This window comes from Schistocerca nitens, unplaced genomic scaffold (assembly GCF_023898315.1).
Source record: "Schistocerca nitens isolate TAMUIC-IGC-003100 unplaced genomic scaffold, iqSchNite1.1 HiC_scaffold_465, whole genome shotgun sequence".
NCBI classification, from domain to species: domain Eukaryota; kingdom Metazoa; phylum Arthropoda; class Insecta; order Orthoptera; family Acrididae; genus Schistocerca; species Schistocerca nitens.
The window spans coordinates 727,111-754,189 of NW_026045998.1; the positions used below are offsets into that span (position 1 = coordinate 727,111).

The 27,079-nt window shown below is 43.3% G+C and overlaps 1 protein-coding gene across 2 annotated transcripts in view; it reads left to right on the forward strand.

The window, feature by feature from the left end:
• Positions 1–27,079, forward strand: part of LOC126232159 (uncharacterized) — a 237,293-nt gene that overhangs the window by 18,752 nt on the left and 191,462 nt on the right. Inside the window, exon 3 of one of the 2 annotated variants that reach the window (XR_007544668.1) lies at positions 24,755–24,978. The exons of the other annotated variant lie outside the window; for it this stretch is intronic. The gene's annotated coding sequence lies outside the window, so the exon portion shown is untranslated. Of the gene's footprint in view, positions 1–24,754; positions 24,979–27,079 lie in introns of those variants that run through there. 2 annotated transcript variants of the gene reach the window in all.

Consider the following 27,079-nt stretch of genomic DNA (forward strand, 5'->3'; position numbering starts at 1 on the left):
TATATATTGTGAGGCCACAGTGAAGATCTGCAGCTCTTTAAATAAGTGTCTGCAGGATGATCTTGGATGAGCTCCAGCAATTATTCTGATTACACGCTTTTGTGCAATGAAAGTGAAAAGAGTGTGGACTGGAAAACCAGAAGACTTATAAACTCATTATACCTTAATCAAAAAGTTTCAGTTAAAGTGAGAGTAGAAAGTACAAATTGCATCAGACTAGGGAAAGGAGTAAGACAAGGATGCTGTTTATCACCTACTCTTTTCAACCTGTACTTGGAAAATATTATTGACCAATGCTCATTAGATGACAAAGAAGTAGAAATTGGAGGAAGAAGAGTAGGGTGTTTGAGATTTGCTGATGACATGGTCCTTCTAGCCACAGGGGAAAAAGAATTACATGATTTGGTGGACACCATTGCAACTAATGGAAAAAAATATGGAATGAAAATTAACACAAATAAAACAAAAGTATTGGCAATAGGAGGAAATAAGGAAATAAAAATTGTGCTGAATGGAGAAACACTAGAACAGGTGCAAAATTTTAAGTATCTTGGAAGCAGGATAGACACCGACTGGAAGTGCACCAGAGAAATTAAAACAAGGATAGCCATGGCAAAAGAGGCGTTTTATAAGAAAAGGAGAATCTTCTGCACCGGTCTGGACAGAGAACTCAGAAAGAGACTCATAAAATGTCTTGTATGGAGTGTTCTTCTATACGGCGCTGAAACATGGACTATGAGGAAAAAATAGAGAGAAAGGCTGGAGGCTTTTGAGATCTGGAATTGGCGGAAGATGGAAAGAATAAGTTGGATGGACAGAGTAAGAAATGAAGAGGTACTGAGAAGAGTGGGAGAGAAAAGACAGTTACTAGATGTAATAAAGAGAAGAAAAAGAATGACGGACTGATAAAAACAGTTTTAGGTTACGTAGAAGGGAAAAGGAAGCGAGGAAGGAAGAGATTCCAGATACTGGATGACATGATGGACGGTACAACATACAGCAGCCTTAAGATGGAAGGAATGGATTGCAGAAAGTGGAGAGGCAAAGGACCTGCTAATATAGCAGATAACTGATGATGATAATGATGATAATGGAAAAAGAAAATTTTCCCAGATTTTCAGATTTTTCTCTCTTTATAAAATTTGCAATTTTCTGAATAAAATGATGTATGTATCACTTATAAACTCACATGGGAAGTATTTTCTTTTCTAAATATAATGTACACCAGTTGAAAATGTTAAAATTTTTACTTGTATTACTTCAAGATGTAATAAAATCGGTAATTTTTTTATATGGAAAGCTATGGATTGCTGTGTTATAAAGGTCATGTCCAGAAGAGGATGGGCACCAAGTTGAAGTTGAAACAAAGTTTGAGAGACAAGGAATTTTGAGATGGTAAAACCAGTAAAACCATAACAGGCAGGCTGACAGTGATTAACTACAGCAGTATTATGGGATGACCATTAAAATTAATACTGAGGATTTGTTGAAAATGGAGCAGGCAGTATGCCACCTCTGCTCTCCTGGACCCGATTCATGGCACAGTTGCCACAGTGCTTCATGGCGCAGTTACCACAATGCCCAGTACACTCAATTCATACAGCCATAAATATTCCATACCAGCAGCAGTCATGGATATCATAAAACCTACTTAGAGACCTGGTAAATCCTGAATTACTGGTCAGACTCAAAATCCCGAGTCGTTCAATAATCTTACATGGACTCGCTAACCAAAAAATGTTTGTTTTTAAATGAAGAAAGTGGGGGGTCATTGATGCTGTTATTGCTTTTAATGATGGCAGCATTTGTGGGGTGAAAGTGCTGTAGCATATGGGAATAAATCCTGGAGCAAACTGCATCAGAGAACTTGAATTGATGGACAAGGTTCACATTGATAAAGCAGAGGTGCAGCACAGTTGGCCACTAAGGAGTCCAGAGAGCAGAAAAGAAGAAAAAAACTTTGAGAAAGATCAAAAGGATGATATTCAGTATGGTGCAGGGTGCTTCAGTGAGACTAAAAATAAAAAAAATTAAGCATTTATTGAGTTAGTCTTTTGAAACTTTAGAGACCGTTCCTGAAACTTTACATTTTCTGTTGCATTTTTCCATAAATCTCAGAAAGCATGTCGAGTAGAGGATCCAAATTTTCAGGGAGTAGTAACATACGTATCCTGAATCTACTGAACTAAAAGGACATAATGTCACGTATAATTAAAATTATTTGGGATAACATACAAAAACAGTACACAAATTTTTAACTGCGTAATTAAAAAATTGTATTTCTGAAAGCGTTGGCTGAAATGCAATTATTATAGTTCAGTAGAATCAGAACATACATTTTAATGTCCTGTAAAAGTTTCATGCCAATGACTGCAGTGGTTCCTGAAATACAGGGAAGCCAAGTCACTAAATTTGACATTGTTGGGAAAGGGTGTTCAAACTCCCCTTAAGAAACTCGCACTCGAGCTTTCGGCCGTGGCCTACATCGGAAGAGATAAACGGAGATACGCACAGTTCATTCTTAAAAGCGAGCACACCTTACCCTCATGTGGCCACCGACTCTGGGAGCTCTGGCCACAGTGTGACTGTCACGTGGTATGGTAACAGCAACCTGTAGGAGGTGGGAAAGGCGGAGGGGGATAGCAGTGTACGGGTGGGGGAGAGAGAGAGAGAAATGCCGTCTGGCGGAGTGCGCAGGGACCACAGTGTCAGTGGGGACAGCGTCCGGAGGCCGTGAGGTGAGGTGGTGAGGAAAACAGAGCGGAAAAGGAGGAGAGTGGGGGGGAAAGCTAGGTGGGTGCATTGGCAGTGGGCGGCAAACGAGAATGGAGAGGAGATGATAGGACAGAGGGGGTGGGGACAGTATGTTAACATAGGTTGAGGCCGGGAGCAGAGAATGTGTTGTGAACGTAACTCCTGTCTGCTCAATATATCAGAGAGGTGACCCAGAAATCATTGAAAATTATAGACCAGTCGTGTTACTGTCATCCTTTTCAAACGTCAGAGACCGTAATGAAAAACAGGCTCATGGGGTTCAATGTCCTGAGTAAAGGGCAATTTGGTTTCTGGGCTGGCGAAAGCACAAATTCAGCTGTAGCTCATTTCTCAAATGTTGTCCTCAAAGCACTAGACAAAGGAGGCCACAAAACAGGGATCTTCCTTGACTTGACCAAAGCATTTGACACAGTAGACCACACAATTTTCCTAAACAAACTAAATGCACTGGGAGTAAGAGGAGTAACTGACTTGAGGTTTCGTTGATACCTGCATACCTCTCAAACCCAAAATAAAATATAGGAGTCCCCCAAGGAAGTGTACTGTGCCCAATCCTCTTTCTAATATACATCAACGATTTTCTACAAAGTGTCAAATGTGGTGAATCAGTACTGTTTGCTGATGACAATCACATCTTAATCGAAGCTGAGTTGGCAGGTGTACTCAGTGGAAAAGCTGAGGAAACACTTAACCATGTATTCCAGTGGATAGAGGCTAATAAATTAACCCTAACTGTAAAAACAAAAACAGTATTAGTTTCCACCTAAACAGAAAACTGAACAGTACCGAGCTAAAAGTTGATGACGAGCACATAGAATGTGTACCGTCAACAAAATTTTTAGACACGCATGTTGACTCTCGACTAAATTGGACCCAGCACACTGTGGAACTTGGAAAGTGAATAGCTTCAGCATGCTATGCACTTAGTATAATAAACTCGGTTTGTAGTAACTCGTGTACTAGAACTGCATATTTTGCTTATGTCCATTCTCTAATTAGTTATGGCATATCCTTCTGGGGATCAACGGAGCAGAAAGACAAACAATATTTAAGTTGCAAGAAAGGGCTGTACGAATCGCAACGAAAAGTAGCAATAGATCCCATTGCACGGAGTTATTAAAATCTTTCGGTATATTTAAAATTCTGTGTGAATACATTTTGCAGTCCGTAATATACATAAAAAAAAACGCGTTGACCAGTTCCCAATAAACAGTTCCATACGTGCACATGAAACCAGACACAGACAAGTTACACCTCTACAGGAAAAAAAATCAAAAACTCAAAATAGTATGTTATATAATGGAATTAAATTGTACAACAAACTTCCACAAGGGATCAAAGCACTCCGTCTGTAGGCCACAGGTGGCCCACCGGGACCAGTCGACCGCCGTGTCATCCTCAGCTGAGGATGCAGATAGGAGGGGCGTGTGGTCAGCACACGGCTCTCCCAGCCGTTATGATGGTTTTCTTTGACCGGAGCCGCTACTATTCGGTCGAGTAGCTCCTCAATTGGCATCATGAGGCTGAGTGCACCCCAAAAAATGGCAACAGCGCGTGACGGCCCGGGTGGTCACCCGTCCGAGTGCCGGCCACGCCCAACAGCGCTTAACTTCGGTGATCTGGCAGGGGTGTATCCGCTGTGGCAAGGCAGTTGCCTACAAGGGTTCAAAGACATGAGCAAAATAGGGATTTGCTAAAAAAATATTTCTTGGAAAAGCATTTTTATACTTCAAAGGATTACTTTAATGATGTAAATATATAGTTATTTGTAAAGATTATCAACTGTGTTATTAAGTGGTTTAATGATGTATCTTTGTTACAATGTTCATGAATATAGTTTGTGATACTTATAAATTTGCCTAACTATTGAATATACTTATGTTGACATCATCGATTGCTCTGAACACAGCGACAAATCAGCATGCGCGTCATGCAAACTAATAGGGTATGTGAGTTCTGCCTCCACAACATACCCTACATGAGAATCGGCGGCCATACCCCCCCCCCCCCCCCCCTGATTTTTCCACTTCATCCCGTGCATTCATCTTCGGACAGCCATGTAAACTCGTCAATCGGCAGCGATTGCATCATAGCGTGCCCGTATAAATTATTGATGTCTAGATACATTATGTAACTTGAATCAAGGGATGCTTTGAACCTGTCATCCATCCGTGGGTTATTTGCTTTCACGTGTCTATGAAGACATTGGCAAAGCCCCCCACGGATCCCCTGCTCGAAGACAAGAAGCATGTCAGAATCGGTCAATAATTCGATGCTGCGGTTCGTTTTCTTGAGCATCGCATCCCAAGACAACCCAGGTGCCATGTAATAAAAGGCGGGGTGCAGAGAATATGTGGTCAAACATAGACTCCGCAACTTCTCGAAAACGTCCGCAAGCAAGCGCATGTCTGTGTACTCTCCTAAATTAGGAATATTGAATTCCCGCCAGACATTCACAGCATGTTCATACTCTGCATTCGTTACTGTGTCGCCTGTGAGGTTGCTGGAGAATGCAGTTATGTCGGTAGACTGGTTTTGTCGAGTTTGGCCATGCTATCCACATACTCGTATGGGAAAACCCCTTTCCTAGTCACAAGTTGAAACTTTTCCTCATCGGGAAACGCAGCTCGAGTGATATGCATTTCTCCCTGAGCTAGAGTCTCAACAAGTTTCTATAGTGGTGCCTGCATAAAACGTAGTGTATCGAGGAAGCACAGCGTAATTCTCGGCGTCATTCGTTTGGAGAATGAAATACACTTCTCAACGCTCTCAGCTGGGACACTGACCTGATCTTTCTCCAAACCGAAATCGTCCAAGTGCTCAACTAGAAAGTGAGTGTCATACCCACTTAAATTATGGAAGAAAACTGGTATGTGCGTAGGTGATTGGTACTTCAAATTGTATGCATTGTGAGCTGCACCGCGGAATTTCCCTGTAAGGTGACAGTGATCCCTACGAGGAGTTTCCGCTTTTCTGTCTAAAGGCAGCCCACAAATATGACACTCGGTGGCGTTATTATACAAATCTTCATTCTCCTTCGATTTGGTAATGGGAACGTTGCCGCTGTACAGTGTATCAACTTCCAGTAAAAATTTTTCGAGCTGAGAGAGCAACCAAATCGATGGATTATCCCCGACGTAAGATTTGTATCGGTTAAGGTTGGTGTCATATGACGATACAATTTGGTACGCTGCAGTATATGGTACGTGTTTCTCTGTAAAGGTAGTGTGTGAGGTCGTAGGATCGCCTTCACAGCGAGTCACAGGAGCGAGGAGGCACTCAGTCGGCGTACACAACAAATAGACACCGCTCATGGTGGTTTGTTTTCCTCGCTAGGCATGATAACCCGTACCGCATCCTTGGAGGTACAGTCTACTAGATGCGTAGTTAATAACTGTTCAGATGAGAAATACTGAAGGCACCTTAAACAAATATGTTTTACACAACAATCAGGTGATAGTTGGGAGGAAAGGAGCTGGGACATGTCCTTGATCCAGACATAGTGATAATTGTCACCTTAAGAAAAGAGAAGCATATTTACATGCTCACTCTCAAATTTTGAGAAATGGAGGGGGCTCATCTGACTTGCTTTCCTTCTCCAGGCCATAAACGTGTACCCATATTCCAGGATTTTGTGCCTCGAATTTAGGTATGTCCTGGACCTTGACGGGGAACTCAATACCATTAAAGTTATAATATGTGTTAATATCGCTGACTTTGTATGTACCTGGATGATGAGGGCAATCTCTGTAATTATACTTTCTTTCGCAAGCCAGGATTGACCATGCAAAACAAGCGTGATCTTTATTTTGGACATAAATGCATGCATGTTTATTTGGTATATGTTTAGGGAGCTTGATATAGCTACACCCTCCATTTAACGGATCATGGACGCGTGTATGGATGTCCATGTGTAGAACTCTGCTGAGTGCCTTAGCTGAGCCATTGACTTCCATCTCGGAAAACCGGCCCAATATGACACTCGAGGTGAATTTATGAAACCATTCGGCGATTGATGTGCTCTACGTTATCACGTCATTATCCCCCCAAAGATGATGGATGCTGGTCTCTCCATCAGCAGACTGAACTTTGAGGGGGAGGGGGTGATAACTCAATGCAGAGCACTGCACTGCACTTAACAGCGGGATAACGCGGATTTTGGACGACCTCGAGAAGCTCAGTTTCTAGGACAGGGAGGCACAGGTTTTCAGAGTCCTACAGGATCGCCGTACCCCCCTGCCCGGTTTTCGATCCTAGTGATCGAGATTCGCTCCTCGAAGGCGTCCGCAATCGCAGAGTACTGCAGCTGAGGTACGGTATCGCCGACCGGACCTACTTCTGTAAAAGGGCGGTAGAGAGGACTGCCACTAGCGACAGGATCACTAACGCTAGAGCTATAACCAGGTGAGGCGTGCTGTAGCTCACACGATGGTGGTGGTGCACGTGCTGGCTGCTGTGAGGGACCAGTCTGAGCAGGCGGGGTCGTGCTCTGTGACCTTGGTAGCGGCTGGAGGCGCAGGTGATGCGCGTGGCGGCCGGCAGGCGCCAGGCTGCGTGACCTCGGCGACGGCAGATGCAGCTCTGCGCGCAGTGGCGGGGGTCGTTTTAGCCGGAGAGGTACGTCCCCGCGAGCGTTGTTGACGGTCCAGTTTGGCCACGACAGGCACGCGCGCGACTGCCCAGCTGGGAGTCGACCGCTGTAGAGATAAAATTAAATAAGTACACTGTCTATGGCGATTAATTCTAACGAACACAAACGTGGTTGTAACGAGAGTGAGTAATTACCTTTCTGGCACTGACTCCAGGGCACGAATAATTGATCTGGGCAGTCTATTGCCCCCTCAAAAAATTCATCGAGTCCATCATCCGATAAGGACTTAGTCACCTAGAACAAAAAACGAACGATGCGGCCGACGATGGACGAGTGAGAAAGATGAGCAGGGGGTGGCTCCTTACGTGAATGAGTTCACTAACAACTCTGGTGGCTGAAAGCTGAACTACGCAGATGCTTCCAGCACATGGGGGAGGGCTGAGCATTTTATAAAATTATAGAAAAGTAATTCATCGTATTTAGAATGGAGAGTGAATTGAGGACTTGAGATCATAAAGAGTGTTGGGATGGGTGATTTATTATTAAAAGTATGTTATATAGGTGTAACTGGATGTTCACGGTATCAAGAAGGGCGTTAGTAAGGCTGAAGGACACGATTTAAAAAGTATGGAGATGATTATCGTTAGCTATTTTTTTTTCTTCGTAAAGGGAAGGTTAAGTATTTATATAAAATTTTGTTTAGTCCTCATTTTGTGTAGATATGGATCTGAGTTGCGAACTTCGCGTTAGATCGACTTCCGGAGGGGATTAGCTACGAGCGCGCGATGGATTGCAGTATTTCGCGGTAAAGTAGCGAGCGATGTTCTCGTCTTAGGTACTGGAGGGCGTGCTCCGGCCATGTTCTAGATCGCGTGGATTGAACAACAGTATTCAGTTCGTAGTTAGAATATTTACGGAGGAGTATGTCAGACAAGAGTACAAAGGTGGCGACTGTGACGTGGGCGGCCTCGCGCTTGTGGCACGAGAGAGAGAAGCAAAGGTGACTTAGGTTAGCGGCTTTGTTTGCTAGAAGTGGAGTGCACATTAGTACATGTTAGCGAATAAACATGGATCGGTAAAGGGACGTAGTGGTCAGTAGAGAGCTTAACTACTTCATTCGTCCAGGTGGACGAAAATTGATTTGAGGTCGAGGTGGACTTTGCATTTTCGGACGAGAGACGTTAATTAAGTGGTCGATTCAATTAAATAGTGATGGGCACTTTATGTTATACTAAATTGATTGTGCACACGACTAGGGACATGCAATCGCTCTTGTATACAGGAGTGTGTTGCTAATGAAAGGATATTGTTTGGATAATGAGAATAGGGTGATTAGTTAAGTTAGGGCCGAACACACACGCTGTTGTGGAAGCTTCCAGTCTTAAGGAAATAGCTTTTGGCGCAAAAAGCGTGGCAGGGCATTCTTTGTCCGAGAAATACACGTGGTAGATGGTGAACGGTTGGTCTTGGCAGGTACTAACTTGTTCGGGAAAAACAATTTTGGCGGGAAACGTGTAGGCAACGGACAGTTGGAACGTCAGCAAGTGTGAGTAAAACAAGTTTTTACAAGGGCAGTCGTGAGGTAGGTGTGGACAGGGAGCAACGTGTCCTGCAGAAAGAAAATTGGCGGGAAACGTGTGGCATGGCTTTCTTTCTTTCTTTCCTAGAGATGTGCAGGTTTCAACATGCTGCTTTGGGCAGGGGGTAGACTCTCCTGTCTGGGATAATATGTTGTTGTTGTTGTTGACGAGAACGCTGGACCGGCCGTAACGTGGGGGTACGCGGTCGCTCCCTTACCTGTGGCGACCGTGGCAGGTAGGAGTAGGACCCTCTGCTGCCGACGATTTCAACTAAACCAGTTCTCGTGTGAATATCGCGGTGAGCGCACTGGGTGCAGCTGCCATCTCCAAGATGTGTGTACTAAGTGAGATGGAGAACAAGTGACGACCGTACTTATTGAAATGAAGACTTGCATCATCCTTTCCTGCCAATTCACAGGAGGTGACTTATGTTAGTACAAGTGCCATTTATTATTATTATTATTATTATTATTATTATTATTATTATTATTATTATTATTATTATTATTTGACATGGTTACGATAGGCAAGCAGTGAAAAAAAATATGAGTGGGAATGTGGGCTATTTCGTACATGTGATAGATTATGGTGTTGGAATTTGAAGTTGGGACAGATTTTTGTTGTGAGTGTAAAGGAAATGATTTTCTGACTGCAGATATTGGACATTTTGATTCTATGTTAGTGGAGGCAGGCAAATAATAATAATAATAAATGATAAATAATAATAAAGGCCAGTACGGTTTTGCATGCATTATCCTGTTGGAATTTGAATTTCGCGCCTATTTTTTCTGGAGACTTAGGTTAGTGGACGTAGCCCAATTGGTCTATTTTCCCGCCAAAATTCAAAATTCCCGCCATTTTTTCTGGAGGTTACGTTAGTGGACATAGCACAGTTGGCCTATTTTCCCGCCAAAATCGGCCATCTTGGATGATGTCATCGCCGCCATCTTGAATAAATTTGGCAACAATACAGCGTGTCGTAGCACATAGTTTGATATTCCGTGAGGAGAAAATTTATTTTAGATTCTTTATAGGTATTTTGTATGAAGCCCTTGCCGACACACAGTATGTAAGCGACAACATTTCGTAACATACATTTAGAAGCGTATGTGGATTAATTGATGCATCAGAAATGAGCGATTTGTGTTGTGGAATGGTTTTGGACAAAGGTATTTCACATAACCCCTGGAAAAGAAATGAGTCGGTGTCAGGGCCAGAACTGTAGCGGGCAGGGAACGCAGTGCCGTCGTGGCAAGGACGACGGATTCAACGATTTGGGAGGTGCTGATTCTAAAGTGTGCAGCGGCTTCGGATTCGCAGCTCTTGCATAACGATGGAAATTCTGAAGTTAATTTTACATTGTCTGTACTGGTAAGTGTTAGCTGCAGTCACGTGTCACCGCTGTAGTGATTTTGGGTTGGCCCGTACGGTGGGCCCCAAACTGTACGGTCTCGGTCCGTGTCGCTGGCCTCGCACGCCCTGCATTATAACGCCCACAGCCGCGCTGTCGCAACCGGGACTCAGTTTGGAGCACAAACAGGATTTCAGCTGACCGCAGACCTCTAACCGCCTGCGGTCACAGCTGGGATATGACGTCAGTACTCGTGTCCGCTGTTCCAAGACACACACGTAAACACGTGGAGCTTCCCGGCGCACATCCGCAATGATGTCGGTACGCAAATACGCGTTCCTGCGACAGTGGCTTTCCGCTAAAGGCGAAACATACCCTTAAATGGCAAGTACGTGTATACTGGATGGAGGCCACGTCTGCGACAGGTCGTGTCACTTAACACTAGCCTTAAAATGGTTATGCAGGTTCTTAGCTAGGACTTCAAAGTGTCAGGAAAAACATTCACAAGCTCCACTGACACACGTGTGAAGAATGTGAAATATGCATTTGAGAATAATTAGTCCACGATATTTTTCAGTTAACCGAGTAGCAACAGAGTTTCTCAATCGCATCATATAACTGGCCATCACGAGAAGCAAATCTTATAATACTGTTTTCAGAAACATTGTATTCAGAAAATGAAAGCATTAGATTAGAAAAAGGTTTTTACTTCTTGCACCTTCGTTTCCCTTATCATATTCACCATGTTTTGAAATTTCACAAAGGTTGCAAAATATACTTTCAATTTTATTTGTGTCGTTAACAAAATATCAAACCAGAACACACGACGTTTTAACAGATTCTACTTTTGTTTACTCATCAGTGAGAACAGTGAATTTCGTGTGTCTCAGTTTTCCTGCAAGTTCGTTCTACGTTGTTATGGCTCTCTGCTATCACATTATTTATGATCTGGAGAGATTTAGTCCAACGCAGTTAGCCGCGTGGCCTGAGGCGCGTTACCACGGTTCGGGCGGCTACCCCCCGCCGGAGGTTAGAGTCTTCCCTCGGGCATGGCTGTATGTGTTATCCTTAACATAAGTTAGTTTAACTTAGATTAAGTAGTGTCTAAGCCTAGGGACCAATAACATCAGCAATTTGTTTCGATAGGAAGGTATCACAAATTTCCTTTTCAACGCAATTGTGTAGCGTCACAAATTTTAGAATCAGGAAAGCGACTCTGAACTACACCCGCCAGGTGATTTTGCAAGAATGAAACGAAGGCTGTTCTGCCACGAATCCTGCCAAGTCAAGGTGGGCATGATTATTTAAAGACACATCATTTGTTGCTCGTGTACTCAAAATTGTCTACCTTTTATATGACGCCACCTCAATTTTTTTGACATTATTTTCAGTTATAAAATGTATTTTGACACACATCAATTCAGTCACAACATTTACGTTACAGGTGCTACATACAGCCCTTTCTGAGTACGATTCAATAGCGCCGAACCAACCTTTACAGTCACGAGGCGTTTCCCACACTTTCCGTATTTTTGTTTTTCAATCTTACATTTAAACAAGGCCGCTGTACATTTCTTGGGAGTACTAGAACCTCTGTCGCTGTCTTCTATTTCCACTGAGATCGTTTTGCACTACTTAACACCTTATAAATCGCTCACTGTCTTCACCTGAACCAGTCACTTAACCGTAATGGATTTCACTCCCGTAAGAGCGAGCCAGTGCGCACAATGCGAGGCAGTCACTGCATTCAATTCCCCAGCGGATTCACCACGGGGAATGACCTAAATTTACTTACGCAGCTGTAGCATAAGGAAATTGGGTAATGCCACGACCAGACAGACTGACATGTAGGTTGCTCAGAATCGTATTTGTGAAATAAACTGCCATAAATTAAAGAAATCGTAAAAACTAAAATAATAAAGATGAAATCTTGTCAAAAGTAAGCGTTTAAAGAGCATGATCCGAAGGGTGGGTCGTAACGTCCGTGCGCCATCGTAAAGTATCGTACATGCGCGATCCAGATCGTACGGCTCGAAAAATTGCGCGCCAGCCGAAAATTCCAATTGTCGCCGGACTTTTGTTAATAAATGTTTCAAATGGCTCTGAGCACTATGGGACTTAACAACTGAGGTCATAAGTCCCCTAGAACTTAGAACTACTTAAACCTAACTAACCCTAAGGACATCACACACATCCATGCCCGAGGCAGGATTCGAACCTGCGACTGTAGCGATCGCGCAGTTCCAGACTGAAACGCCTAGAACCGCTCGGCCACCGTGGCCGGCCGCACTGTACATTATTGATAATATAAAATGTACACGCTCATAAGCTTACGACGAAACAAGAGATCCGGCCACCTGATATTCGTGTGAACTCAAAAACTCCTAAGTCTTGCAGATAAGCAAATTATTCTGCAAACAGGGAACAAACATCCAACTTTGTCCGAATGTGTATAAAGTCAAATTATTCCTACGCTATGAACAATTTCCAAGCCTTTCCCTTGATAAAATACGACAGAGTGATGGGTGGTTGTGGGGTGAGACCACGAAGACAACACAATGTGTGTGCTCTGCGAGTGTCCCAAGGAAATCTTATTAGCTGGTCAACTTTGTGTCACTCACGTCATGTTGGTGAGGGACAAGCCCGTGCCAAAGACTTCACTGTGATTAACTGTACATTTAATGCAAGTGTTTTTGTCGAATAAGAAAGAGGAATGTACCTATCAACATCTCTTACCGGTGTGTAAAGGCTGAATGACTACTCACAACGGAGCTACGCATTGTATCGTAGTTATTCAGGGGGCATTGTAACACCCCACATTCAAAGTAACTGTGTTTTTTTCCAGAACCTTTGTATTAAGATTGTGACCACAGAGTCGAAGTTTTTCCTTGTATTATCTGTGTAATAAAAGACGGCGCGGCCTTCAAATTTTTTGAGACCAGCTAGGAGAAGCCAGTGTGTTCACACGTGCCTTTCTGCTGACCAGCTTCCATGATATGAGCAACAGGGACTGTAATTGTAGTAATATTACAACATACTAGCTTGTCTTGAGTTACTTAAGTGCTGTTTTATTATAAATAATCCAGTTCACGTGTTTAATTTCATCATTCACTGTGTAACAACTTCAATTTTCAGCGTATCTAGCAGGGAAGTCGCAACATTTCTATGTGTTACTGATCCGTCACTGGCGTGATTTTATTGCTAATTTAAAATGTTCTTTCTTATTGATTACATGTGCGGCTCCTGCAAATGTTAAAAAAAAAGTTTGTGTTTTCCCAAACCAATCATACACCATAGAACGACTACCGAACCGCGATATGCAAATTACGTGTACTAAAATTCGGTCTGTCTACATCCTCTTTTGTGCTGCGCCAAACACTAATCTCAGACGACATTCTTCATTCTGATAGCACAATTCTGAAATAGCTCATTTGGCGAAAGTAGAAACGCCAACTTACATTTTCATAACAGTTTGTGATTCTGATACTGTATTCAGCCCTCTCCTCTGCATTTAACACTGCAATCCCCAGTGCACTCTTAATTCTACCACCCTTCCTTTTAATATAACCGAAAGTTGTCTTGACTTTTCTATTTGCTGAGTAAGTCCTTCTGACATTTATATATCACTTTTTCGATTTATTCACATTTAATGCAGCCATTCTGCCTTAGTTTTCATGCTTTTCCCGTTTACTTCATTCCTAAATGATTTCTATATCTTTATTCCTCAATTTCACTGCACGTTTTTGTACTTCCTCCTTTCGCCAATCAGCTGAAGTATTTCTTCTGTTACCTTCTCTGTGTTTCCTCAGTTACCTACTTTTTATCTATGTTTCTCTTTCCAAATTGTGTAGTTCCTCTTTCTATTAATGTCCATTCCTCTTCAATTGAATCTTTATTTCTTAGCATTTGTGTATCCCAGTTCTTGGCGCATTATTTCTTCCTGACCAACTGTTAAACTTCAGTCTAGTCTTCGTCGTTACTAAATTGTGATATGAGTCTACATCAGCTTCTGCGTGTACTTGATTCCAGTACTGGATCCCATGTCTCCTCTGATTTCGGAATCTCTGCCTGGCCATGATGTCATCTAACTGGACACACCCCACATCACCCAATCTTTTCCAAATACATGCCTACCTCTACCACTCGTAAATACTGAACAGAGCACTCGCAATTGCTACCTGCAAGCTATTGAAGAACACAATTAGTCTTTCTCCTCTCTCATTATTACTGCCAAGCCCATATTGTCCCGTAAGATTATCTTCTACTCCTTCCCCTAAAACACATTCCTGTTCCTCATGACTATTAGATTTTTACCTCCCTTCCATACTTAATTACCCGTTCAATACACTCACATACTTGCTCTATATCTTCGTCTTCTGCTTGCGACATCGGCGAGTATACCTGAACTATCGTCGTAGGTATCGGTTTGCTGCCGATTCTGACGAGGAAAACCATATCAATGACTATTCACACTAGCTCACTCCGTGGCCTGTCTTCCTATTCATAACCTGTTATACAACTCCTCTACTGCTACACTCGCCAGACCATAAACCCTTGTCTTCCTTCCATTTCACTTCACTTTTTTGTTCGTGTTAAGGGCACGAATTACAAGGGAATTAACAGAAATTAATAGTTATAAAACGTGTAAGTAGACCATGGACATTAACATGTAAACATGAAAAGGAGAAAGAGATGTATAATTAACTTGCTTTTGCCCAAAAGTCAGCTACGTTCAAAGCATTACAGTTAGCATACTGTTAGAAGTAATTGTGCATAAATGAAAATTCATAAATATACTTAAGTATGGAATAACAGACACGAATTAAATTGTTTTCGCCCAAAGCGTTAGAATTGGCCAGCATTAAATCTTCTTCAGTGCATGACGACGGGTACAGACGTCAGTTTCGCAGACATCATCTCCTCCTCTCCACACTCACAAGGTGAGGCTCCTCTAGCGTATCCCCATTTTTCAAGAGTTTCTTTACGCCGCCCAACACCAGCTCGTAATCTGTTGAGGGACTTCCAGGTACACCAGCTCCCATTATCACCGAGAGGTTGTCTCCAGTCTAGAGGAGCAGTCTCTGCTCTCTTTCTCCACGTGTCTAGCCTTTGGTTTTTGTTGTTGTTGTTTACATAGACCCTTACAAAACTTGAAGAGAGACGGTGCTGGCTGAGTGTCAGATGCCAAGGCTCTAAGTCACTTCACTCACCCGCACTATATCTGTACTGAGCCTTAGGATTTCATTTTTGAGTCTGCTGACGTTCAACGCACCGACTCGTAGAATATTACCCTTTCACTGCATAATCAGTCTCTTTCTCATGGTCTCCTCACCCTAGGCAGTCCCTCCCCCCCCCCCCTCCCCCAAGAGATCCGAATGGCGGATTAGTTTGAAATATTTTGCCAATGCAGAGACAGTCATGACACTTTTTCAGTTACATGCCACATTTCCTGTTGATACACTTTGTGTCTTTAATGCAGTGGTTCTCATTACCTTCTGCATCCTCATACTGTTGATAACTGCTGATTCTTCCGCCTTATAGGGGCACTTTCCCACCCCTAGGCTAAGAGAGGGTCCTGAACCACCGGCTGTCCACAGTCTTCCGTCTTTGACAAGGCCATTGGAGAAACGAGGCTGACTTGACTTCTTATGCCAGAAGTCTTCAGCTGCAATTGCTGTTGATTTTTATTCAAAAATTAAGCAGAGCCGAGGTCAGAACCAGCGACACAGGACGTTTTTATTACTAATAGAAGACCCTAACCCACTTTATTGTAATTTTATTACGGGAGGTTTTAAAGTGCTTAGTAAACTAAGGGATCGAGCACCTACTGCTTATTTTTCTTTTTTTTTTAACAGACTGGAAAAAAATTATACAGGCGGGATTAGATCCTGTGATCCTACGATTCGTAGCTAGACGGTCTACCACTTTTACTTTTTTTTTAATTTCATTACACATTTTCTATTCCAAAGAGAATAAAACAATATCGTAGTTAGCTGGACACGGTACTGTCACTCTCCGTTTCCAGACGTATTTCTTATTTTTTTAAATTGAAACGAGACCAAGAATGTCAAAAGATTTGATAAACTGTGAATTAACATACCTGAAAACGGGCCATGACGAGAGTACAACAAGGACTGGCTAACTCAACCGATACCTTGACGACAAAATGCAAGGCTCAACATATTGGCAAGTATGTCGCTATGCCGCGCAGGCGCAGACACTTCCAGTATGCAGTGCTCATGAAATGGTAGAAGGCAAGTGCTTCCACACGGACTCTTCATCTACACTGTACTGAACATAGTGTATTTGACTTTGCCCTTGGCAAGTAGGAGGAGGCTGAATGCAAGAGAATATCACCCAAAATGGCAGTCTCACCAGATAAGGTTGGGGATGCTTATAGTTTTTCAAGCCAGTTCGATTCGTGACCGTAACAGGTAAATCTATCTTGTAGCGTGTCTACTGCAGGAAAGCGACTGCCCTGGTCAGTGACTCTAAATCCATTACGGAATTGACGCTCATCGGCGAACAGAAGGCCACGCACAACGTGCTACCACAAGGACGCCACCGCCACCGTAGAACTGGAAGGCTAAGACGAAGCAACACCGTCTTTCAAGAAGACTGCTGCGATGACTGTTCACCAGCTGCCATAAAGTCAGTCCTCCACGTCACATTAACAAAAATGTGGTAGAGCGACGCTGCTTCTGTAGAATCTGAGCCCCGAAATGTCTAACAGCAATATAAAATTCAACGGTCACGTTCTAACTGGAAATTCAATAGACCAACATCTACAGGCATACCTAGACTCCCAGGCCAACATTTTTAGGCTAATAGCGCATTCAGACGAACGCCGAATGAGGAGTCCTGAACTCTTCAATTACATTAGAAGATAATTTATCTCAAAGATTGATCCGAAATACGAGGGCCGTTCAGAAAGTAACCTCCGGTTGATTTAAAAAAAATACACCAAGTTAAATAAAAATGTTTTAATATATACATCTTACAACTACATCTTCGCACTATTTTTCTACATAGTCTCCATAGCTATTGAGGCACTTATCGTATCTCTTCACAAGCTTTGAAATTCCTTCTGCATAAAAATCACCCGCTTGTGCCTGGAGCCAGCCTGTGACCGCATCTTTGAGCTCTTCGTCGTCATCAAACCGCTGTGACCCGAGCCATTTCTTCAAATGCATGAAGAGGTGATGATCACTTGGCGCCAGGTCTGGGCTGTAAGGTGGATGGTTGATAACGTCCCACTTGAAGGACTCGAGAAGGGCCGTTGTTCTGCGAGCAGAGTCAGGACGGGCGTTATCGTGCAAAAAAACGATACCGGAAGTCAGCATACCACGGCGTTTGTTCTGTATAGCCCGTCGTAACTTTTTTATTGTTTCACAGTACACGTCTCGATTAATGGACGTACCACGTTCCACGAATTCAACCAACAACACCCCTTTGGCATCCCAAAACACCGTTGCCATCAGTTTTCTGGCAGAAAAATCTTGCGAGGCTTTTCTTGGTTTGGTAGGCGAATTTGAATGTGCCCACATCTTTGATTGTTCTTTTGTCTCAGGGTTCACGTACTTAATCCAGGTTTCGTCACCGGTCACGATTCTGTTTAACAATGGTTCTCCTTCGTCCTCATAACGTGACAGAAAGTCTGATGCAGAGGCCATTCTTTGAGTTTTGTGGTGGTCGGTAAGAATTTTGGGCACCCATCGTGCACAGAACTTAGGGTAACCCAATCTTGCTGTCACTATCTCGTACCAGTAGACAACTCCGACATTGAGAAACGTCGATTTTCACGAACTTTTGCATCAACTGTCTGAACGAGTTCGTCAGTCACCAATGATGGTCTATCACTCCTCTCTTCATCACGAACGTTTTCTCGTCCACTTTTAAATAAACGTACCCATTCACGGACAACTCCTTCACTCGTAACTCTCGGTCCGTACACGGCACAAAGCTCACGATGAATAGCTGCTGCAGAATATCCTTTGGCTGTAAAAAACCTTATGACAGCACGCACTTCACATTTGGCGGGGTTTTCTATTGCAGCACACATTTCAAACTGCCACAAAAACTAAACTAGCGCAGGTACGACGTTCACTCGACCACGGCTTGATGCCGACTGACCTGTTGAGTGCGTGAACGCACAGATGGCGTCGCTACTCCCCCCGCAACCCGCACTGTGACCAATCGGAGGTTACTTTCTGAACCGCCCTCGTATTATAATCCATCCACTGCTACCATACTGTGTTTATGCTGTAGAAAGCTTGCTATCAAATTTTATTACACACTTACGTCCTACTTACACTTCTTGTCGATACATTACACACATTAAATTTGCATGGTGAAACCTGAAGCATAAATGTTACCACCGGTCACACATGTACACACAACTCAAATGGCGGTCACAAAGACAGACCCGATAACAATCGTTACAATATGAACATATAAAATAGACAGAACACTACCGCTTGTTACTGTTCTCACCCTATGCGACGTATTAATTTTCAGCGCTGCAGTAGTCATTGTGTTATTACGCAGTGAGAAGATAATTCCTTCTTCTTTTCTTTGTCGCTGTGTTGTGCTTCTATCGCCGGCCAAAGTCGCCGTGCGGTTCTAGGCGCTACAGTCTGGAACCGCGAGACTGCTACGGTCGCAGGTTCGAATCCTGCCTCGGGCATGGATGTTTGTGCTGTCCTTAGGTTAGTTAGGTTTAACTAGTTCTAAGTTCTAGGGGACTAATGACATCAGAAGTTGAGTCCCATAGTGCTCAGAGCCATTTTTTTGTGCTTCTATCGAAATGCAGAGTGTACACCGCTCTACTGTCTGCTGTTGTCATCTGAACGAACGAACGTGGAATGCCACATTCACGCTGAGGAGAAAGTGGAACAGGGAAAGAAATGAAAAGAAAATGTAAAGTTTGACTCACCAACCAATACAGGAAAAAATACCAGTGTTCTACCACCTATTTAATTGACATTCAAACACTTATGTGACGAAATGGCGCATAAAACCATGCCCATTAGCGTAAATTCACTTGCTTTTCTTCATCACTGGACCCCGACTTGGCTATGTCTTCAACCGTGTGTCTGCTATCCCTGCACTCGTACATACGTTGTGTATATTCCCGTACAGGGGAGACATGTTTACTGACAGTCGCTTGCCCGGTATCGACGGATAAATGCGATGCTGCAGTGCCTGTGTTGTTCAGAAATACGATGCGTTGTTTCTTCGGACATGTAAGCGTGCATATATGTATGCATGTCCGAAAGAACATTGCACTGTACTTCTGAAGAACACAGAATAGTTTGGGACTGACCGAAGAAAATCTCTATCTCGAAGCAAAACGTTGACCATTATTTTAGTAACACTCTTTGCACAGTCGTTCGTAATCTAAAGGAGTGGATATCATGGGCAATGTGTCTCAAATTGCCCTGCGAATCAGTATTAAACCTATGGATGCTAATATCTGTTAGTAGTGTTTTCAGTTGTAGCTAATGACGTAAAGAATTCCTGATAGCTCCAACCATTCACTGTTCTGCTTCTTCACGTTTTCTGTACTACCACACACTTTGTTCCGTTACCTGACTAACGATTCCTTGATACTTGAAGACGTTTGCTGTCAGTAGATTCCTTCTATATGTTTCATCCATTCAATTATGTAACTTTTCGTTAAGAACTGAATTTACCCATCTTGTTATTGTTGTTGTGGTCTTCAGTCCTGAGACTGGTTTGATGCAGATCTCCGTTCCACCCTATCCTGTGCAAGTTTCTTCATCTCCCAGTACTTACTGTAACCCACATCCTTCTGAATCTGCTTAGTGTATTCTTCTCTTGGTCTCCCTCTACGATTCTTACGTTCCACGCTGCCCTCCAATACTAAATTGCTGATCCCTTGATGCCTCAGAACATGTCCTACCAACCGATCCCTTCTTCTAGTCAAGTTGTGCCACAAACTCCTCTTCTCCCCAATTCTATTCAATACTTCATCATTAGTTATGTGATCTACCCATCTAATCTTCAGCATTCTTCTGTAACACCACATTTCGAAAGCTTCTATTCTCTTCTTTTCCAAACTATTTATCGTCCATGTTTCACTTCCATACGTGGCTACACTCCGAACAAATACTTTCAGAAACATCTTCCTGACACTTAAATCTATACTCGATGTTAACAAATTTCTCTTCTTCAGAAACGCTTTCCTTGCTATTGCCAGTCTACATTTTATATCCTCTCTACTTCGACCATCATCAGTTATTTTGCTCCCCAAATAGCAAACCTCCTTTACTACTTTAAGTGTCTCATTTCCTAATCTAATTCCCTCAGCATCACCCGACTTAATTCACTACATTCCACTATTCTCGTTTTGCTTTTGTTGATGCTCATCTTATATCCTCCTTTAAAGACACTGTCCATTCCGTTCAACTGCTCTTCCAATTTCTTTGCTGTCTCTGATAGAATTACAATGTCATCGGCGAACCTCAAAGTTTTTGTTTCTTCTCCACGGATTTTAATACCTACTCCGAATTTTTCTTTTGTTTTCTTTGCTGCTTGCTCAATATACAGATTGAATAACATCGGGGATAGGCTACAACCCTGTCTCACTCCCTTCCCAACCACTGCTTCCATTTCATGCCCCTCGACTCTTAAAACTGCCATCTGGTTTCTGTACAAATTGTAAATAGCCTTTCGCTTCCTGTATTTTACCCCTGCCACCTTCAGAATTTGAAAGAGAGTATTCCAGTTAACATTGTCAAAAGCTTTCTCTAAGTCTACAAATGCTAGAAACGTAGGTTTGCCTTTCCTTAATCTTTCTTCTAAGATAAGTCGTAAGGTCAGTATTGCCTCATGTGTTCCAATATTTCTACGGAATCCAAACTGATCTTCCCCGAGGTCGGCTTCTACCAGTTTTTCCATTCGTCTGTAAAGAATTCGGGTTAGTATTTTGAAGCTGTGACTTATTAAACTGATAGTTCGGTAATTTTCACATCTGTCAACACCTGCTTTCTTTGGGATTGGAATTATTATATTCTTCTTGAAGTCTGAGGGTATTTCGCCTGTCTCATACATCTTGCTGACCAGATGGTAGAGTTTTGTCAGAACTGGCTCTCCCAAGGCCATCAGTAGTTCTAATGGAATGTTGTCTACTCCCGGGGCCTTGTTTCGACTCAGGTCTTTCAGTGCTCTGTCAAACTCTTCACGCAGTATCGTATCTCCCATTTCATCTTCATCTACATCCTCTTCCATTTCCATAATATTGTCCTCAAGTACATCGCCCTTGTATAGACCCTCTATATACTCCTTCCACCTTTCTGCTTTCCCTTCTTTGCTTAGAACTGGGTTTCCATCTGAGCTGTTGATGTTCATACAAGTGGTTCTCTTATCTCCAAAGGTCTCTTTAATTTTCCTGTAGGCAGTATCTATCTTACCCCTAGTGAGATAAGCCTCTACATCCTTACATTTGTCCTCTAGCCATCCCTGCTTAGCCATTTTGCACTTCCTGTCCGTCTCATTTTTGAGACGTCTGTATTCCTTTTTGCCTGCTTCATTTACTGCATTTTTATATTTTCTCCTTTCGTCACTTAAGTTCAATATTTCTTCTGTTACCCAAGTGTTTCTACTAGCCCTCGTCTTTTTACCTACTTGATCCTCTGCTGCCTTCACTGTTTCATCCCTCAGAGCTACCCATTCTTCTTCTACTGTATTTCTTTCCCCCATTCGTGTCGGTTGTTCCCTCATACTCTCCCTGAAACTCTGTACAACCTCTGGTTCTTTCAGTTTGTCCAGGTCCCATCTCCGTAAATTCCCACCTTTTTGCAGTTTCTTCAGTTTTAATCTACAGTTCATCACCAATAGATTGTGGTCAGTCCACATCTGCCCCTGGAAATGTCTTACAATTTAAAACCTGGTTCCTAAATCTCTGTCTTACCATTATATAATCTATCTGATACCTTTTAGTATCTCCAGGATTCTTCCATGTATACAACCTTCTTTTATGATTCTTGAACCAAGTGTTAGCTATGATTAAGTTATGCTCTGTGCAAAACTCTACCAGGCGGCTTCCTCTTTCATTTCTTAGCCCCAATCCATATTCACCTACTATGTTTTCTTCTCTCCCTTTTCCTACTCTCGAATTCCACTCACCCATGACTATTAAATTTTCATCTTCCTTCACTACCTGAATAATTTCTTTTAACTCATCATACATTTCATCCATTTCTTCATCTGCAGAGCTAGTAGGCATATAAACTTGTAGTACTGTAGTAGGCATGGGCTTCGTATCTATCTTGGCCACAATAATGCGTTCACTATGCTGTTCGTAGTAGCTTACCCGCGCTCCTATTTTCCTATTCATTATTAAACCTACTCCTGCATTACCCCTATTTGACTTTGTGTTTATAACCCTGTAGTCACCTGACCAGACGTCTTGTTCCTCCTGCCACCGAACTTCACTAATTCCCACTATATCTAACTTTAACCTATCCATCTCCCTTTTTAAATTTTCTAACCTACCTGCCCGATTAAGGGATCTGACATTCCACGCTCCGATCCGTAGAACGCCAGTTTTCTTTCTCCTGATAACGACGTCCTCTTGAGTAGTCCCCGCCCGGAGATCCGAATGGGGGACTATTTTACCTCCGGAATATTGTACCCAAGAGGATGCCATCATCATTTGTCCATACAGTAAAGCTGCATGCCCTCGGGAAAAATTACGGCTGTAGTTTCCCATTGCTTTCAGCCGTTCGCAGTACCAGCACAGCAAGGCCGTTTTGGTTAATGTTACAAGGCCAGATCAGTCAATCATCCAGACTGTTGCCCCTGCAACTACTGAAAAGGCTGCTGCCCCTCTTCAGGAACCACACGTTTGTCTGGCCTCTCAACAGATACCCCTCCGTTGTGGTTGCACCTACGGTACGGCGATCTGTATCGCTCAGGCACGGAAGCCTCCCCACCAACGGCAAGGTCCATGGTTCATGGGGAAGGTTACCCACCTTACCTTCACCATTATTCTGTATAGGCTGCTGCCCCTCTACGGGAACCATATGTTGGTGTGGCTCCTGCACAGACGCCCCTTCCACGTTGTTGGATCTGCAGTACGGCTGTGTGCATCACTGAGGCACGCACGCCACCCCACGGCGGCGAGGGTCTTTCCGCCAAACAGTGTAGGTGGAGGAGGGATTGGAGTACTTTAGTGTACATTGTCGGATATTTCACTTCGTACATAAACGACATGAGGGTACCACAGATTCTCTGTATTCTCTGTATTCTCCGTTGTACTGATAATCACCCGGTAAAATTTGCTACTTTGATATCTATATGCCTACTTAATCGATTTAATCTTCTCCTTATATTCTTATATAAAATTTATAAATCAGTTATTTATATCTTTAAAACTTAATGAAACAGTTACCAATGGGTGTAGCTATTCGAAACGGACGAAATTTATTTTAAATTCTTTGTAGGTATTTGGCATGAAGCCATGGTGAGACTCGCATCATGTAAAAGACATAGCGTATCAGGCCATACATTTAGGTTCAAAATGGCTCTGAGCACTATGGGACTTAACACCTGAGGTCATCAGTCCCCTAGAACTTAGAACTACTTAAAGCTAACTAACCTAAGGACAGCACACCCATCCATGCCCGAGGCAGGATTCTAACATGCGACCGCAGCAGTCGCGCAGTTCCAGACTGAAACGCCTGGAACCGCTCGGCGACACCGGCCGGCCATAGATTTAGGTCTAGATGGCAGAGAGCGCAGTGGCGCCATGGCAAGGACGACGGATTCCGCGTTTTGGAAGGTGCCGATTCAAAAGTGTGGAGCGCCTTCCAATTCACTGCTCCTGCACAACGATGGAAATTCTGAATTCCATTTTTCGTTTTCTGTACTGCTTCCTTCACTAATACAGTAAGGAAATAAGGTGAAAATAATACTGAATTGAGGCATCAACCCCGTAGTGGGACTAAATATCTGAACAGCTATCATTTCTTTCCTTTTGGAACTTAGAATCAGTCAGATATAAATGCCCTTCCGCCGCGTACTTTTAAACTTTGCAAGATTGTATCGACGCTGTTCACTTGATGAAACTTACTCAACACCGAATTCAGTACCTGTGAAAGACAGAAAGGACAGACTAATGCTCTTCAAGTAAACAAAACGAATATTTTCATTACAATGTTCATACGACAAATCAGGGTCAAATATTTTCGTTATGGAGTCGAAATGTTTCCTCTAGAGTCAGCCTTGAATCTAACTAGTCAGCTAGATAATTTCTACCTGACTGTCTGTTGACTATCTCTTGCTTTTTTTACCAGACCAGGATGTTTCGTAATATTAACCAACCAAAAATCTTATATTCTTTTCACAAAACTCAAATTATCCCTGATCATATTCATAACTATTTCATATATTAGTACACCTGGAAGGGGCCAAATTGTCGTCCTTTTACAGAACTGCCGCATAAGCTGCACGTGCTGCGCCACTCTGTGATGCTGTCAGTGGTCACGTGATCACTCTCGCACTCGCAGACGCCCTGACGCCCGCCAGAATCGTCTTAGTCCAGGGGCAGCGGCGACAGGGCGTACAGCTACCACAGCACAGGTAACGCAGCTCGTGAGACCAGACACCTCAACACAAACTGTTGCGAACCACCTATTAGCAGTGAGACAGTGGGCACCCACACTTCTAGCTCGTCTCCCCCCCCCTCCCACCCTCCCACCCTCTCTCCCCCCCCCCCCCCCCGCCCGTACACGACAGCATCGGCTGGTGCCGCCAGCGCTTCCTTCACCTGGAAGAAGGAATGGCGCGCCCTGGTCTTCAGCGACGCCAGCAGATACTGCCTGCATCCAAGTGGCGGTCGTTTGTGCATGCGAAGAAGAGCTGGTGAGTGCTGCCTCAAAGAGGGTACACACTGGCCTTACTGTGCCGTTCCTGGAGAGGACATGCAGAATGTTGTTACACCTGCTCTTTTGCTTTTCTTGTAACAGAAAGATGGCGCGTTGTTCCAAGAGGATAATGCTCGTCCACATACTGCTCATCAAACTCAATGGCCGTGCAAGACGTGTGGCAACTTCCCTGGCTGGCAAGATCTCTGTACTCCTCTGCAGTCGAGCAGGTGTGGGGTATGATGGGACGACAAGTGACAGGTGCGACGTGTCAAGCGAGGACTCTTACACAACGACGTGACATCACGTATCCCAGGGCTGTATTCGCCACCCATACTATCGACTCGATGACAGAGTCAGCGCCTGTGTTGCCGCCCGTAGGAGCTACGCCACGTGCTAGTATGGATGTCTCAGGTTGGGTCGATGCCTGGTTCGTCCAACCGTGTGTGCTATTCGTCCGTATGTGTTACCACTTCACGTACTGCATATGCACCATTGCAACAATAAATCTTGAGTGACCTATTAACCTCCAAAAGCACCAATTTTCTTTTCTGGCAGTGTATTAGCATCCATGAGTTGCAACATTTGGAGACAATAATCCTATACTATGAGATCATCAGCGTCCATCTTCCACCTCTAGTCCACGCTCGCCATCGACATTAAATCACGAGTAACTTTTAATTAAAATAGATAACTTCACACAGAAATGTCCGTGGAAGCCCTGTAGGCTTGTTCTAGCTCTACTACTGATGTGGCGACAATGGCTTGCAACTCACACAGGGTGTGGGGTTACAAGCTCAGACGTCTAGGTTATAATTAATATGTATTAAGGAAGAATATTTAGAAAATGGCAGTTCAAATTTGCCGAAACTAGTCATCACTGTACGATCAATTGCGATTTCGGCAAATATAGTTTTCGAATCACAACACTTCATCATTTAAAGCTACAAGACTCTCTCTGTGCCAGGTAATCCAATAGATGTGACTTTAATTATAACGAATGTAATCGAAATAGACATGTACAGGGCGAGACAAAAAGGAATTTGCAACTTTAGAATGATATAGAAATGTATTGAGACAACTTATAGAATCGGTAGGTGTATGATTATGCATGTACTTCAGTCCATCAGTGCCCCATTCCACCACCAGGAACGGCAGCGTTGTGCACAGTTAGGATGGCTGCTTTCACTGGTGTGGAGCGTGCGCGCTGTGTGTCCTGGTACCATGAAACGAACTCTGCAATAACTGTTCGGCGATTTCATTAAAGACCGTGCCTATGTTCCTCCCATTGCAAACAATTTGGCCGACCCGAAAATCGAATCTACGCTGCTGTTGCACAAGTTTGGCCAGTTTTGCCACAGTGAATGTGGGAAGCGGAAATTGACTACCAGTGGAATGTGTCCCACATCATAATTGGTATTTACATCGAAACGAAATGACACTTTTAGGTGAAACTTGATGTTCTTTGCTACAAACTAACACGTCAATCGACTCTGCAAGATATCTCAATATATTTCTGTATTTCTAAAGCTACAAAGTCCTTTTTGACACACTCTTTATTGTTAGCGTCTTCAGTGTGCAGTTTTCTAGAATTCTACTGCTGACCAAAGATAAGTTCCTTCCAAACGCAACATCTTTGAACCTTAGCCTCAACCACACTCTTTGGTTTGTCTACACCCAGTGGAACAAGTGGGTGTTGCTGGCTGTGGCAAAGTTTGTGTATTGCTGTGTGATCAGTCCAACTGGAGAACATGAACTACGTTCTCCAGTGTGGCTTGTGAGCAATGGGTAAATTGGTGGATGTTAATTACTGCAAGTAATACCATCAAGCTGACCTTGCACAGTAATTCTGGATACCTCGCCACATTCTGTGCTTCTTTCTATCGTCTTT